This window comes from Schistocerca nitens, chromosome 4 (genome assembly GCF_023898315.1).
Source record: "Schistocerca nitens isolate TAMUIC-IGC-003100 chromosome 4, iqSchNite1.1, whole genome shotgun sequence".
NCBI classification, from domain to species: Eukaryota; Metazoa; Arthropoda; class Insecta; order Orthoptera; family Acrididae; genus Schistocerca; species Schistocerca nitens.
This window is the reverse complement of record NC_064617.1, coordinates 645,237,582-645,249,870: the sequence shown is the minus strand read 5'-3', so window position 1 is coordinate 645,249,870 and position 12,289 is coordinate 645,237,582. Positions and strand designations below refer to the sequence as shown.

The following is a 12,289-nucleotide window of genomic DNA, read 5'->3' as shown; positions in this document are numbered from 1 at the left end:
GCAAATTGTTGATCAGACTTAACAGCTTTCAAAAATAAGATGGTGTAATTTCTATAATTTGATTTAAGTAAAGTATTCAACTGCATTCCTTTTAACAAGTTACCAACAAAATTTGATTATTATGGTGTACATAGGTCTACGTTAGCAGTAATTTATTTCTACTAGAACAGTAGAAGACATAACCCAAAAGCTTGTATCAGGGCTTCTTAAGGATATATAATAAATGTGTCATACTCTTAGGACTACATATAGACACCAAAGTCAATTGGGAAGGGCATATCATTAACCAAGTCTGTTAAAAATGTCTCATGATTGTGTGACCCCCCCCCCCCCCCCCCCTTAGAAACTGAGAGGTATGGTCACTAGTAATTATCTCGAAGTGTCATATTTTGCACTTAATCAGTCAGATCTCTTGTATGGCTTACTCATATGGGAACAGTCTTCTCATATCAGTAACATTTTAAAATTAAAAAAAAAATATCCATATAATGTGCAAGGCTGGTCCTGTAGAGCACTGTTGCCCTCTTTTTACCAGGCTTAGGATACTAACAGCTGTGAATTTGTATATCTACGAATCTGCACTCTTTGTCAGGAACACTTTGGTGAGAGACAGAAGTATTAAGATGACTGCAACCCATGTGTCCATTGCACCAGTCCCCAGCGCACACCAGCTCACAGTAAGTGATAGAAGGCACCATGGCTCAGTCAATTCCAAACAGTTGTATGCAATCAACCACCTAATAATAATGTAGCAAAAATAATGAAAGCTAATAAAGAGCAATGTTTGGTGGGGAATAGCTGTTATCTTGTTTTAAGTCAAAGTTTCTGAATAATGTAGGTCATGCAGTTCTGTATTTTCATAGTTGAGTACTCGGATCTTCATTTACCATCTGACGAGTAGGGATGAACTCTTCATGAGAAATCCTACCAATTAGTGATTTCAGGTGTGCCGCAGGGGAGTGTCATAGGACCGTTGCTATTCACAATATACATAAATGACCTTGTGGATGACATCGGAAGTTCACTGAGGCTTTTTGCGGATGATGCTGTGGTATATCGAGAGGTTGTAACAATGGAAAATTGTACTGAAATGCAGGAGGATCTGCAGCAAATTGACGCATGGTGCAGGGAATGGCAATTGAATCTCAATGTAGACAAGTGTAATGTGCTGTGAATACATATAAAGAAAGATCCCATATCATTTAGCTACAATATAGCAGGTCAGCAACTGGAAGCAGTTAATTCCATAAATTATCTGGGAGTACGCATTAGTAGTGATTTAAAATGGAATGATCATATAAAGTTGATCATCGGTAAATCAGATGCCAGACTGAGATTCATTGGAAGAATCCTAAGGAAATGCAATCCGAAAACAAAGGAAGTAGGTTAAAGTACGCTTGTTCGCCCTCTGCTTGAATACTGCTCAGCAGTGTGGGATCCGTACCAGATAGGGCTGATAGAAGAGATAAAGGAGATCCAACAGAGAGCAGCGCGCTTCATTACAGGATCATTTAGTAATCGCAAAAACGTTACGGAGATGATAGATGATAGATAAACTCCAGTGGAAGACTCTGCAGGAGAGACGATCAGTAGCTCGGTACGGGCTTTTGTTGATGTTTCGAGAACAAACCTTCACAGAGGAGTCAGGCAGTATATTGCTCCCTCCTATGTATATCTCACAAAGAGACTATGAGGATAAAATCAGAGAAATTAGAGCCCACACAGAGGCATACCAACAATCCTTCTTTCCACGAACAATACGAGACTGGAATAGAAGGGAGAACTGATAGAGGTACTCGAGGTACCCTCCGCCACACACCGTCAGGTGGCTTGCGGAGTATGGATGTAGATGTAGATTTAAAAAAATTACAAATCAACTAGGACTTGATGTTGCTCTTGACTAGTTCATATTTTTTTGGCTGAAATGAAGAGTGGCCCTTCCGCTGCAATAATTGCTGCTTGGTTGTGGAGTGATAGCTATAAATCCAACTGTCATCACCAATGACAACCTTTGAAAGAAAGCTGAAGTTCCCTGCAGTCTTCCACACAATGCAACCTCTGACAGTCTTGAAGTAGTTGTAGCACTAAGACCTTCGAATCCTCCTCTCGTTAAATTCTTCTGACAGTATGTTTACATGTTCCATTACTTAACCCCCAAAACATTGCAGAGATTTTTAATAGCCTGCCTACAATCTAGCAGAATCTGGTTCCTCACTTTCTGAACATTTTCTGGTGTGCTGCCAGTTGATGACCGATCCTCACAGTCGTCATGATCAGTCAGTGTTTGCTGATTTTTGAAATACTTATACGAGTTGTAAGTCTGTGTCTGATCTAAAAGATTAACTCCAAAAGCTTGCTTCAACATTTTTTGCAGCTCTGTGCAGTTTTTGCATGTTGACAACAAAACTGTATAGTGACACACTGCTCTTTCAGGCCCGCCATCACGATCTCAGGGAAACAGGACAACAACTAACCAAGCCACTCAGTTGACAGCCAGTTGCTATACTGATTCAAGAAGGATGCATGGGGAGATGCCTAGTGATATTTCTGTGTACTCACAACAGTTTGTGAAATAAATTCAAATTTCAGATTGTTTGCTTACCATGTTATATTTTGAACTCTGTTTAAATCCTTTTGATCAAGATATCTCCATTTGGGTGTTGTGTTTAATAATGATTGCAACAGTGTGTCTATTGTGTCTCAAATGCCATCATATTGTTATTTTATGTATATTCTTTGTATCAATTTACATTCTTTATATCAGGCTCTTGGTATGGCCAGTGCAGAAGCTATCAGACACATTGCATTCCAACCAGCATGCCCAGAATTTAAAACTTGTATTTTGGAGGTCCAATTTTGTGTTGTGTCTGCACTTGAAGTGTGTTGGCGGTCCCCACATTTCCTCTTTGAAAGTATTCCCTTTTCTGTAAAACTTCTTCTGGTTATATTACTTTCTTGATTTTGTTGTACACATTGCTCACTTTCGTGGCTCTGGAGCCATTAACTATGGCTGTTTGCTGCAGAATGCTGATTCTTATTTATTTCATCCTACATGTTTCGGTACCAAATATTTTTTGTTGCACCTGCCTGTAATTCTATATGTCATCTTTATGATGAGTAGCACTCTATCCTTTTCATAATATTGTAAATATATGCTTCTTAACTTTTTCTGCATTGAATTTACACTTTGTGCAAGATTACTTATTAGTGGAGGAATCTCATTGACAAATAGTTTGTTTTGCAAAATGCAATAAATTCATTGAAAAAACCTAGACTACAAGTCTGTTACAAAAATACTGAGAAGGGTGCCTGCAATGTAGTACAGCTTTATAATTACATGTTTTACCATTAACTTTAATATAATGAAAGAAAAGTAGGAGGCTGCACTGAACCACTTTATGAGCAAGTATGATTAACAGTTTAACTTGATAACACTGTGTAAATAAGCATGATAAGTTTGACTGCCACTGTATGGCTGACACTTAGTGTGCCTGTTAGCAGTACCCTTTAGTTTTACTAGTCCTTGTTTGCTATTGAACCCAAATACGGATTTCTCAGCACAAAATATTTAGTATGTGTATAAGCAATTTTAGTTTTAACACATCTGAGATGTACTCTCACAAAGATTCGTTAGTTCTTAATGGAAAGTCAAGGTTGGAATATCAGCAATATCATTAAAAGGATAGAGTGTTACTAACCATAACAACGACGTGTTGAGTAGCAAACAAGCACTGTGAAAAGATTGTTACACATTGAGCTTTTAGCAAAAACCTCCTTCAGAAAACCCAAAAGCTTAATGTTTATCTGCATTTTTGTTGTGCCTATCTGCAACTAAACGTGTTATCTGAATGGTGAGTAGCAATCAATTCTTTTCATAATATTGTTAATTTAGTAAGAGTGATAATAGTATTCAGAAGTAAATGCTATTAACAGAAATTGGCTGTTTTAAAATACTTTCACAGATGTAATTAAGTTTCTTTAACTTTCGTAGCTAACGTAAATGCTTCTAAAACTCATGGCACAACACAAACTATATTTCACAGACTAGTACCAGTATATTATGAAAAATCTATTAAGACTGAGCCCATTAAAAATTAACATAAGAATGGATTTTAAAAGTAAAACCCTTCTCTCATTGATATCGGGTGAACATCAGTAGCAAAAAAATACTTTTGTAACCTTTTTATTAATGAAATTTCTGGGGCAAAGATTATGATCTTCTGTTGTGTAAAATTTATTAGAGCATCACAGAGATTAAATTAAATGCCAATTCAGTGAAACATTTTGCTGCTAACACTTGCTTCCATTTAGTTTTCTTTTATGATAATAAATCTGATTTCCTTTGCTTTTTGTCTTTTTGCAAAATCCAATTAATTTTGTAATATTTATAATCTAATCAGGATAAATGTATCTTTGATTCTGAAGTAATGCTCTTTAAAAATTGTTTTTATTTCTCTTTTTAAACTGGATAGTCATAACGTAACTAAAATTCTTTGTGTTAAATTTACTGCAATGACTAAAAAAATAAAACAAATGATACACCATGAAGAAATTATCTGAATGGGATGGAAATCAGTAGATGTGATGTACATGTACAGATTACAATTTCAAAAAAATTGGATGATTTATTCAAGAGAAAGAGCTTCACAAATTGAACATGTGCATTGGTCCACCTCTGGCCCTTATACAAGCAGGTATCCAAGTTGGCACTTGATAGAGTTGTTGGATATCTTACTGGGGGATATTATGCCAAATTCTGTCCAATTCACATGTTAGACCATTAGAATCCTGAACTGGTTGGGGGGCCCCTGCCCATAATGTTCCAAATGTTCTTAATTGCAGAGAGATCCAGTGACCTAGCTGGCGAAGGTAGGGTTTATCAAGGACAAAGACAAGCAGTAGAGACTGTCACCATGTGAGGATAGGCATTATCTTGCTAAAAAGGGCAATAAAATGGGGCACTGAATATTGTCATCATCCCTCTGTGCTATAAGGGTCTTGGAGATGACAACCAGAGGGGTCTTGCTATGAAGTGAAATGGTAGCTCAGACCATCATGTCTGGTTGTCGGGCTGTACGGCAGGTGTCACCAAACACGTCTTTGCTGGTTGTCAGGTCTCAATTCAAAGCGGGACTCATCAGTGAAGACAGTTGTTCTCCTGTCGATGAGTCTCCAGGCAGAAAGTGCCCGGCACATCTTCAGATGGGCTTGTTGGTGTTCAGAGGTCAGTGGCAGTTGGTGCAAGGGGTGCCATGAGCTCAGCCTCCTTTCTGTGAGCCACCCTTCAATGGTCCTTGTGGTCACTGAAGCACCGGTTGCACGTTAGATTGATGATGATGATGATGAATTTGGGGCTCTGAGTGCTACTATGATGATTGCTTGGTGCTCACATTCTGTTCTCTCTCTAGGTCAACCGCTTCATTCTTGATATTATGTTCAGCAATGCTTTACCCATTCCTGCGAACATCGTCAAATAGTGGCATCCCTCCTATACCAATGTAGAGCAATTTTCCATTTGTACGTCCCTTCTCATATGAAGACATCTGCATGTATTCTTGACACACTTGTCTGCAAGGCATAGTTACTGTCCAACTAAGTACACTGAATGAAATTCACAAAGACTTTATCCCCTGGTGTCAATATATCCTCTGTTTACTGTCCTTACCAGCTGTGCAGTGAAATTGTACTGCAGCATCACTCATTCATCTATTGGTGGCCAAAGTTTACAGTTTTGCATTTTCTGTCAGTAATTGTATAAATATCAATTTTTTATCAGTATGCATAACTCCTTTATGGTGCTTTTCCTTTCTTAGAGAGTACAATCCTTCATTTCACTTAAAAAAGAACCTTTCAAACGATTAATTTTCTGTTATCTTTAGTCTTAGTTTAGTAAAATGTCACTGGAGGGCAATTTATTTCAACTGTAAGTTGGGGACCCAGCTGTGAGTATCGTATCTTTATTTTATTTACTTTTTTTTCTGGACAGCCAGATCATTGCAAATGTATGAGCACCAACAAAATTCTAAGTCTCACGTGACAGACATTATAATCATCAACAAAAATAAGAAACAAGAAGACCTAGGTGCCACCACCAGTTTTGTTCAGACAATTAAAGAAGCTGAACAAAATTAAAACCTTCTCAAATGCTGCCGATACGTAGCCCACTGAACATCCCTAGTTGAAATGGCCACTCTAAATTTTTATTCTGAGATAATAGCTTTTCTGTGCAAATACCTTCAATAGTGGTTCCTTAAAAGTCATGGTCTCTCTTTAACAATGTCAGGGCAAGTTTTTCCCAACTCACGGGCAAATTTGTACTGTAGGAATGACATAACTTTCTGCTATCAATTGCTAGGCTCTGTCACCTTGAATATAATGCACTTGAATCATTTTATAGTAAAAGGGCCAAAAATCCATCTACATGCAACCACAAAACAGCAACAACGCAATTCTTAGTGTGTGCCGCACAGTAATAAAAGTGGATACAAGTCAGTTAGCTGTTAGTGTGTCCCAAAACCACTAGCAATACAGCATGAAAGAATACAGATTCCAGCATCTTCTCATCCCTCAACTATACAAATCGCGCACCTTAACTCTTGTTCCACATAGCCCATAAACATACTTCTGTACCAGTAAATAATTACACAAGGCCATTAAATATATACTCACTACTAAAAATCTCCCCGCACCACATGAATTGTTAGGTGAATCCTAACTTTGTCAACATTGAAACTAAAAAGCAGATCCTCAAAAATTTATCTTGGAAGAATAAGTGAAACAATATATATCATCAGTAGTCTCTTCCAATTATGATTTACCACACTCAACAGCTCTCTTCCGACAACTGTCTTACCTAAGACTATCCCTTCACAACTTGAACCGACTTCTCATTTGGTTGAAATGGTGCTGCCTATCTAGACCATGTTGAAACAGATTGGAACCATTAATTTTGACCAGTGAACAGTCTCACTATTTATGGAATATTCCATTGGTTCTTGCTGGAACACAGATATATTAACAACTTGAATACACAATATTAATGTTCCACAACAATATTTATTTATTAGTTTGTTATGAACTGGCTTTTGGCCTCTTAGGGCATCATCAGATAGCTTAAATCTAAACAGATAGTCCATACAACTTCAGTGAGAATTCATAGTGTACGAAGATTGTTGTACAAATGTGTGTGACATTTTATGACTACATACACTGGTGTCCAAAATTAAAGTAACAAACCACTGTTTCCCCATCCTGCGTCTAATTATGATACAATAATACAAACTGTCAACAGGTGTCTGTATGATCATGTTCTGCATGGACAACCACACCAGCAATGATGTCAGGGCACCTGTCAAACGGTATAGTGTTCGCTGGGTAGTCCCACATCGAGAATAGCTGTGTACACAGTCACAGATGATGCAGTATGGCACAAAGAAGACGCCTACCAGGCTTTGTGCGATGGAGGGCTATGGAAAGAATGGGAACGGGACAGTTGCATTTTGATGTAGCCTGATGGCTTAATGTAAATTGTCCTGTTATTTTTTGGATGTGGTGACAGTTTATAGAGATTTAAACTGTATACCAATGACCAGGGCAGGGCCGACAATGTGTAACATCAGAAAGGGAGATCTTTTATTTGGCTGTAAGGGCACAATGGTATGGCCTTAGTACTGCATGGCAACTGCCATCTGACTTCGCAACATCCACTGGATGTGTTGTAGCAAGGCAAATGGTGTACAGAACGCTTCGGCAGAGTGGCCTTTATTGTTAGAGACCTGCTGTATATGTACTTTTGACTCATCTTCACTGAAGGGAACATCTAGAGTGGAGCCATAAACATGCCATCTGGATGTACGAACAGTGGGTCAGTGTTCTTTTCACATATGAGTCCCGATTTTGTCTGAACAGCGATTCTCAATGGATTCGCATTTGGAGGGAACGTGAAACACTATTTTGGAGCCCAACCATTGTGGAAAGAGACTGATATTGAGGGTGATCCCTAATGGTGTGAGCAGGGACTATGTTGATCACTCGAACACCTCTTCATGAAATTGCATGTTTAAATTGTCAAGGTTTAACTGCTGTCAGGTATCTTGACGAGATCTTGGGACCTCGTGTGGTTGTTGCGAGGTACTGTGGGGCCCAGACTTTGTATTGCTGGACACTAATGCTCTACCTCATAGAGCATGCATGGTTGATGTTTTCTTGGAGTGGAAGATATTGCAAGCATAGTGTGTCCTGCTCACTCTCCCAATTTGAATCCCATAGACCATGTTGGATGCACTAGGGACACAGGTTGCATCACGTGAGCATCCACCAATCACTCTCCAAGACATGTGAGCGGCAATGCAGGAAGAATGGGTGTTATTGCATTAACATGAGATTGATGACGTCATTCATAGCATGCCCTGTCTTTTGTCAGGCCTGTATTGCTGGCAGAGGTGGTCACACCCCTTACTGAGTGCATAAATCATTTGTCAGAATATGTGTGTAAATCCGTGGTGTCTAATTATGATACAATAATACAAACTGTCAACAGGTGTCTGTATGATCATGTTCTGCATGGACAACCACACCAGCGATGATGTCAGGGCACCTGTCAAATGGTATAGTGTTCGCTGGGTAGTCCCACATCGAGAATAGCTGTATACACAGTCACAGATGATGCAGTATGGCACAAAGAAGATGCCTTCCAGGCTTTGTGTGGTGGAGGGCCATGGAAAGAATGGGAACAGGACAGTATTAACTATCTGTTTAGTATTAAGTTATATGATGAAGGTCTAAGAGGGTGAACGCCAGCTCATAACCAAGTATTAAATAAATGTTATTATGGAACATATTCTGACAAATGATTTATGCACTCAGTAAGGGATGTGACCACCTCTGCCAGTAATACAGGCCTGACAAAATACAGGGTATGCTATGAATGATGTCATCAATCTCACGTTAATGCAGTAACACCCATTCTTCCTGCATTGCTGCTCACATGTCTTGGAGAGTGATTGGTGGATGCTCACGTGGCGGGGAGGGGGGGGGGGGGGAGGAAATTCTTTTCTACTGTTATGCATGTTGCAGTTGTTTATGTTCTGTAATCTTTATATTGTTTCTACTTTGCTATCACCTGATTATACTGTTTTCTTGCAAAATAAATGCAATCTTGCAAGATTTCTGTTTGTTGCTTTAATTTTGGACTCCAGTGTAGATACAAAACACAAGCATAATATTATACTTAAAGAGCCTCTGAACAAATATATTTATATTACAGTATTTTCAAATATTAAAATTATGTGACTGTATGAACCAAATGTGTTATAAAAGTGAGTAATGGCACAGGCTACTACGTCATATGGACAAACTGGTGAATGTGATGAACAGGCCAGGAAAAAAGGGAGGAGGAGAGGAGAAATAAGTCCATGGAATGTGAGCGCGGAACAGCTAGTTATGTTATAACTGTTCCATGTCTTATGTTCCATGTCTTATGTTCCATGTCTTATGTTCCATGTCTTATGTTCCATAGAACCCCCCCCCCCCCCCCGCCCCCTCCCCCAATGAGCCACCCACCGTTCTTGAGGAGCCTGTTCATCACATTCACCAGTCTGACGTAGTAGCTTGTACCATTACTTACCTGCACAACATATTTGGCTTATACATTCACATAAATTTAATATTTGAATATACCGTAATATAAGATTTGTTTGTTCACAGTCTCTTTAGGTATTACGTTCTGCTTGTGTTTTGTTTCGATACAGCCATAAAAAGTCACATATTTTTGTACAGTTATGAATTCTTGCTAAGTTATGTAGACTATCTGTTTAGTATTAAGTTATATGATGAAGGTGTTAAGAGGGTGAAAGCCAGTTCATAACCAAGTATTAAATAAATGTTATTATGGAACTTCAATACTGTGAATTCAAGTTATAAATAAGTGCCACTATTCCTTTTAATGATTTAAATATTGTTTTTGAAGCCCCTCAGTTACATTCTCAATGGCTACGTTGGATGATAGGTTGTAACCTCACTACATTGTGGGGTGACAAGGTTGTAGCGCTCCGCAGCAATTCCGCAGATGAGCATACTTCATCTCGATTTTATGAAAGTTACAATACGGAACCGGACCTTGTTCAGATTACTGATTTGTTTGGATTAGCCAGAATTATGGTGACGAGTTTATAGAATGAAGTATACCAAGCAGTAAGTAGGTATACCATAGTAACAAATGGGAACAAGTGTGAGAACAATGGCTTACTCTCACTTCCTGCCATCATTGTTGTGCATTGTTGAGACCTTTGTAGTGTCTGAGGTCAGTGCACTGCCAGTTGGCTCGCAAAGTGCTTGGTTATGTTAGCTATCGATCGCTGGCATACATAACAGTTGTATTGTACTTGTTCAGGTGTAGTGGTGCATGCATTTTCATCATGAGTAAACGGAAACATACATCGTTAACTCTCAAAGAAAAACTGAATGCTTTGAAGTGGATAGACAATGATGAGAATGTATCTAAACTGGCAACGGAACTAGTGTTGGTCGAGCAACCATTTGTAATTGGAAGAAGAACCGAGTGAAGCTTGAACAGTCCTGTGCAATGTCTTCTTGATAAACACTCGAAATTCAGCAGACTTTGAAACAGTCCCAGTACGATAAAGTAGATGAAGGTCTTTTCCTTTGGTTTACACAGGAAAGAGAAAGGGGAACTCCTTTGAGTGGAGCACTGGTTCAGGAGAATTGTGGAGAAAGCTGTGGACATCTCTTGAATTTGAGGACAACCTAGTTGAAAAGGAAGAGGAAAATCTACTACAAATGATACAGACAATCCCTGGATATGAAGAAGCTAGTGAAGGAGACGTAGATGAGTGGATGGCAGCGGATGGGGCCTGTGTGGAGAAACTTACTGATGCTGATTTAGTTGCTGCTGTGGCTCAAGACCAGGAAGAAGTGGACTGCTGTGACAGAAGTGACAATGAGCCTGAAAGCGACAAAGGAGGACTGGTGCCACACAGTGACGCAGCAGAATCCCTTGACCTCGCGCTACTTTATTTGGAGCAAAAGCCCACTGCTACACCCGCTAATTTGATGTTTATGAGATGATGGCACAACTATGCATCATATAACAGGCTGTCTTCATTACACCAAAAAAACAATGACTGAGTTTTTGTCATCTAAAAAGTAGGGATAAAATATCTGCTGTGTTTAGTAAGTTTGACAGCTTTTCTTTCACTGTTATCCATTGTTTAAACCTAATGTTTCCTTGCCAATTTTTCTAATACATGTTTATTGTACTTTGTAAATTAAAGTAGTGTGCATGTATGGCAGTTTACCGCACAGTTTTCCATACTTAGACTAACATTTTTCATGTTCGGATTACCAGGGTTCGGATTACCAGGGTTCGGATTACCAGGGTTCGGATTACCAGGGTTCGGGTTACCAGGGTTCGGGTTACCAGGGTTCGTATTAGTGGGACTCTGCTGTATTAGAAAACTTTAACTGGCATTCGTTTTTACATTTCCTTGGATATTAAAACTGTTCCTGGATAGTAATTCAATAATCAAAAATGATAAAAAAAAGTGGTTGTGCATTTTCAATGTGGCACAGTACCAGCTCCTGCTCTTCCACAACCTTGAGTAATTAATTCAGGAATTTCTGGGTTCCTTCACTTCATAGTGAACTTCAGTTTTTCAGAAATCGGAAATGAAGTATTTTGTAATTTGTTGTTGAATTTCCTCTGAAGAGTCTTAGTCAGATCTTTGCCTATCTTAACGAAGCAACTATGAATAATTGCTGAGGTAATTATTCCATATTATGTTACTTATACTACTGTCTGGTTAATTTTGTAATCCATTGGCTTTGTATGATAATTTTCATTTTTTTATAATCAGGCTTGAAGATGATTGCATGTAGTGGTTGACACTGGTTGCCTCATAATAATTGTAGTGACACAGATATATTACAGAAAATTGTATATTACTCTGAGATCATGTACTTCTCAATTGAACTATCGTAAGTTTCATGAAATCTTGGGGGCATTTGGGACATTCCTCATGACTAGACCCTTGTTATGCCGTTCTCTTCTTGCAGCTACTCTCAATAGGAGTTAGTTGATGACTTGTACTCTAATTACTACTTCTCCGTTTGGCTCCACCTGGCTCAGAGCCCAGTGTCCAAAAGAAAAATATCAATGTGGGTGCCCAGAAAGGCCAACTGGATGCTGCACTGCCTCTGACTATGTTTGAGCACTGAGAAAGCAACTAGAATACCTGTGGCTATAGGAATACACAGATACCCAATGACAGTA

General features: G+C 38.8%; 1 protein-coding gene across 1 annotated transcript in view; it reads left to right on the top strand.

Annotated features, from left to right (window-relative positions):
• LOC126251772 (phosphatidylinositide phosphatase SAC2) overlaps positions 1-12,289 on the top strand; it is a 385,804-nt gene that overhangs the window by 334,729 nt on the left and 38,786 nt on the right. The window lies entirely within an intron of this gene.